This window comes from Arachis ipaensis, chromosome B5 (genome assembly GCF_059453495.1).
Source record: "Arachis ipaensis isolate K30076 ecotype BB chromosome B5, ASM5945349v1, whole genome shotgun sequence".
Lineage (NCBI taxonomy): Eukaryota > Viridiplantae > Streptophyta > Magnoliopsida > Fabales > Fabaceae > Arachis > Arachis ipaensis.
Window position 1 is genome coordinate 80,856,919 of NC_142440.1, and position 5,375 is coordinate 80,862,293.

Sequence of the window (5,375 nt, forward strand, 5' to 3'; positions counted from 1 at the left end):
CATTTTCATAGATTTGTCTGCCATCTCTAATGAGAAATTGGCAGCCTGTACCTCAAGGATTCTGAGTTTCTCCATTACAGAGAGTGGCATGAGGTTTATCCCTGACCCAAGGTCACATAGAGCCTTCTCAAAGGTCATGGTGCCTATGGTACAAGGTATTAAGAACTTTCCAGGATCTTGTTTCTTCTGAGGTAATGTCAGTTGATCCAGATCACTCAGTTCATTGATGAGCAAGGGAGGTTCATCTTCCCAAGTCTCATTACCAAATAATTCGGCATTTAGCTTCATGATTACACCAAGGTACTTGGCAACTTGCTCTTCAGTAACATCCTCATTCTCTTCAGAAGAGGAATACTCATCAGAGCTCATGAATGGCACAAGGAGGTTCAATGGAATCTCTATGGTCTCCAGATGAGCCTCAGATTCCTTTGGTTCCTCAGAGGGAAACTCCTTGTTGATCACTGGACGTCCTAGGAGGTCTTCCTCACTGGGATTCACGTCCTCTTCCTCTTTTGTGGGTTCGGCGATGATTGATATATCAATGGCCTTGCACTCTCTCTTTGGATTCTCTTCTGTATTGCTTGGGAAAGTACTAGGAGGTGTTTCATTGATTTTCTTGCTCAGCTGGCACACTTGTGCCTCCAAATTTCTTATGGAAGACCTTGTTTCATTCATGAAACTCATAGTGGCCTTAGATAGATCAGAGACTAAATTTGCTAAGCTAGATGGATTCTGCTCATAATTCTCTATCTGTTGCTGAGTGGATGATGGAAAAGGTTTACTATTGTTAAACTTGTTTCTTCCACCATTATTAAAGCCTTGTTGAGGCTTTTGTTGACCTTTCCATGAGAAATTTGGATGATTTCTCCATGAGGGGTTATAGGTGTTTCCATAAGGTTCACCCATGTAATTCGCCTCTGCTATTGCAGGGTTCTCAGGATCATAAGCTTCTTCTTCAGAAGATGCCTCTTTAGTACTGTTGGATGATTCCTTCAATCCATTCAGACTCTGAGAGATCATATTGACTTGTTGAGTCAATATTTTATTCTGAGCCAATATGGTATTCAGAGTATCAATTTCAAGAACTCCCTTCCTCTGAGGCGTCCCATTACTTACAGGATTCCTCTCAGAAGTGTACATGAACTGGTTATTTGCAACCATGTCAATGAGTTCCTGAGCTTCTACAGGCGTTTTCTTTAGGTGAATGGATCCACCTGCAGAATGGTCCAATGACATCTTTGATAACTCAGATAGACCATCATAGAATATATCCAGGATGGTCCATTCTAAAAGCATGTCAGAAGGACACTTTTTGGTCAGTTCCTTGTATCTCTCCCAAGCTTCATAGAGGGATTCTCCTTCTTTCTGTCTGAAGGTTTGAACATCCACTATAAGCTTGCTAAGCTTTTGAGGAGGAAAGAACTTGGCAAAGAAAGCCGTGATCAGCTTATCCCAAGAGTTTAGGCTATCTTTAGGTTGAGAGTCCAACCATACTCTAGCTCTGTCTCTTACAGCAAACGGGAAAAGCATAAGCCTGTGGACTTCAGGATCAACCCCATTGGTCTTAACAGTATCACAGATCTGCAAGAATTCAGTTAAGAACTGAAAGGGATCTTCAGATGGAAGTCCATGAAACTTGTAATTTTTTTCCATCAGAGAAACTAATTGAGGTTTAAGCTCAAAGTTGTTTGCTCCAATGGCAGGAATTGAGATGCTTCTTCCATGTAAATTGGAATTAGGTGCCGTGAAGTCACCAAGCATCCTCCTTGAATTATTATTATTTTCGGCCATATTGTCTTCTTCTTTTTCGAAAATTTCTGTCAGATTTTCTCCATGGAGTTGTGCTTTAGCTTCCCTTAGCTTCCTCTTCAGAGTCCTTTCAGGTTTAGGATCAGCTTCAACAAGAATGTTCTTATCCTTATTCCTGCTCATATGAAAAAGAAGAAGAAAGCAGAAAATATGGAATCCTCTATGTCATAGTATAGAGATTCATTTATGTGAGTAGAAGAAGAGAAGAATGTAATGTAAGGAAGAGAAGAGGAAAAACTCGAACACAGAGAGGAGGATAGGGTTCGAATTTTTGGGTGGAAGAGAAGTGTTAGTAGATGAATAAATAAATAGAAGGAGATGAGAGGTGAGAAAATTTCGAAAATTAATTAAAATAAAAATTAAATTTAAAGTTAAATTTCGAAAATTAAAGTTTGAAATTAAATTAAAAATTAAAATTTAAAGTAATTAGTTAATTAAAAAGGAATTTTGAAAAAAAGAGGGAGGGATTTTCGAAAATTAAAGGTAGAAAGTTAGTTGGGCAGTTTTGAAAAAGATAAGAATCAAACAAAAAGTTAAGTGGTTAAGAGATTTTGAAAATCAAATTTTGGAAAGATAAGATTGAAATTTGAAAAAGATGTGATTGAAACAAAAAGATAAGATTGATTGAAAAAGATTTGAAAGTCAAATTTTGAAAAGATTGGAAGTTAGAAAAGAAGTTAGAAAAGATTTTAAATTTGATTTCGAAAAAGATATGATTGAAAATTATTTTGAAAAAGGTTTGAAAAATAAATTTAAAAAGATTTGATTTTGAAAATTAAAGTTGATTACTTGACTAACAAGAAACAAAAAGATTTGATTTTAAAATTTAAAGATTGAACCTTTCTTATTAGGCAAGTAACAAACTTTACATTTTTGAATCAATCACATTAATTGTTAGTAATATTTTCGAAAATATGAGATAGAATTAAGAAAAATATTTTTGAAAAATATTTTTATAATTTTCGAAAATAAATAAGAAAAAATGAAAAAGATTTGATTTTTGAAAAAGATTTTGAAAAAGATAGGATTTCCAAATTGAAAATTTGATTTGACTCATAAGAAACAACTAAATTTTAAAAAGTTTTGAAAAAGTCAACTCAAATTTTTGAAAATTTATGAGTGAAAAAGGAAAAGATATTTTTTTATTTTTGAATTTCTTATGATGAAAGAGAAAAACACAAAATTGACACAAAACATAGAAATTATGAATCAAAACAACTAATGCATGCAAGAACACTTTGAATGTCAAGATGAACACCAAGAACACTTTGAAGATCAAGATGAACATCAAGACTTATTTTTGAAAATTTTTAAGAAAAGAAAAAACATGCAAGACACCAAAATTAAAAATTTGTATTCTTTAGACATTAATAATTCAAGAATGCATATGAAAAATAAGGAAAGACACAAAACAAAAAAATATGAAGATCAAACAAGAAGACTGGCCAAGAACAACTTGAAGATCATGAAGAATGCAATGCATGAAATTTTCGAAAATAATTTTTTGAAAATTAAAAAGATGCAATTGACACCAAACTTAAATATTGACTCTAGACTCAAACAAGAAACACAAAAATTATTTTTGGTTTTGTGATTTTATAAAAAAAAATTTTTTTGTATTTTTCGAAAATTAATTGGGAAAAACGAAAAAGAGAATATATTTTTTTCTTTATATATTTTTCAAAAATAAGAAATAAAAAGCTTAAAATTAAAATAAAATTACCTAATCTGAGCAACAAGATGAACCGTCAGTTGTCCAAACTCGAACAATCCCCGGCAACGGCGCCAAAAACTTGGTGTGCGAAATCGTGATCGTTCCTTCCTTGGTAACGGCACTAAAAACTCAATACGCACGTTCATGTTCTTAATTCTGTTTCATAACTTCGTACAACTAACCAGCAAGTGCACTGGGTCATCCAAGTAATAAACCTTACGTGAGTAACGGTTGATCCCACGGAGATTGTTGGTATGAAGCAAGCTATGGTCACCTTGTAAATCTCAGTCAGGCAGATATTAAAAGGTTATGGAGTTTTCGAATAATAATAATATTTAAACAGAAAATAAAGATAGAGATACTTATGTAATTCATTAGTGAGAATTTCAGAAAAGTGTATAGAGATGCTTTCGTTCCTCTGAACCTCTGCTTTCCTACTGTCTTTATCCAATCCTTCCTACTCCCTTCCATGGCAAGCTTTGTGTAGGGCATCACCGTTGTCAATAGCTACTTCCCATCCTCTCTGTGAAAATGGTCCGATGCGCTGTCACTGCATGGCTAATCATCTGGAGGTTCTCGATCATACTGGAATAGGATTCACCCTCCTTTTGCGTCTGTCACTACGCCAGTACTCACGAGTTTGAAGTTCGTCACAGCCATCCCTTCCCGGATCTTACTCGGAATACCACAGACAAGGTTTAGACTTTCTGGATCTCAGGAATGGCCATCCATTGGTTCTAACTTATACCACGAAGAATCTAATATCTCGTACTCGGTCCTCTATATTAGATATCCAAGAGATACTCATTCTAGCTTGTTTGCATGTAGAACGGAAGTGTTTGTCAGGCACGCGTTCATAAGAGAGAATGATGATGAGCGTCACATAATCATCACATTCATCATGTTCTTGGGTGCAAATGGATATCTTAGAATAGGAATAAGCTTGAATTGAATAGAAAAATAGTAGTACTTTGTATTAATTCATGAGGAACAGCAGAGCTCCACACCTTAATCTACGGAGTGTAGAAACTCTACCGTTGAAAATACATAAGTGATAATGGTCCAGGCATGGCCGAAAGGCCAGCCCCCATGAAAGTCTAAGATAGCATAAAACTAATCAAAGATGATCCAAAGATGTCAAATACAATAGTAAAAAGTCCTATTTATACTAGACTAGCTACTAGGGTTTAGAGAAGTAAGTAATTGATGCAGAAATCCACTTCCGGGGCCCACTTAGTGTGTGCTTGGGCTGAACATGAAGCTTTCACGTGGAAAGGTCAATTTTGGAGTTGAACGCCAGTTTGTAACGTGTTTCTGGCGTTGAACTCCACTTTGCAACTTGTTTCTGGCGCTGAACGCCAGACTGCAACATGGAACTGGCGTTTAACACCAGTTTGCATCATCTAAACGCGGGAAAAATATGGACTATTATATATTTCTGGAAAGCCCTTGATGTCTACGTTTCAACGCAATTGGAAGCGCACCATTTCAAGTTCTGTAGCTCCAGAAAATTCACTTTGAGTGCAGGGAGGTCAGAATCCAACAGCATCTGCAGTCCGTCTTCAACCTCTGAATCTGATTTTTGCTCAAGTCCCTCAATTTCAGCTAGAAAATACCTGAAATCACAGAAAAACACACAAACTCATAGTAAAGTCCAGAAATGTGATTTTTAATTAAAAACTAATAAAAATATACTAAAAACTAACCAAATCATACTAAAAACTATGTAAAAACAATGCCAAAAAGCGTATAAATTATCCGCTCATCAACCCCCTATTTCCACCCCTTTTCAGCTACAGGTGCGAAAGTTTAGTGCGGAGATACAGGAGTATAGAAGAGTATGTTTATAAGT

General features: G+C 35.4%; 1 non-coding gene across 1 annotated transcript; it reads left to right on the forward strand.

Moving 5' to 3' along the window:
* Positions 1 to 1,290: 1,290 nt before the first annotated feature.
* On the forward strand, positions 1,291 to 1,398 carry LOC148564754 (small nucleolar RNA R71). Its single transcript, XR_015883977.1, has one exon. It is a non-coding gene; the product is annotated as a small nucleolar RNA R71 (small nucleolar RNA).
* The last annotated feature ends 3,977 nt before the right edge of the window (positions 1,399 to 5,375 follow it).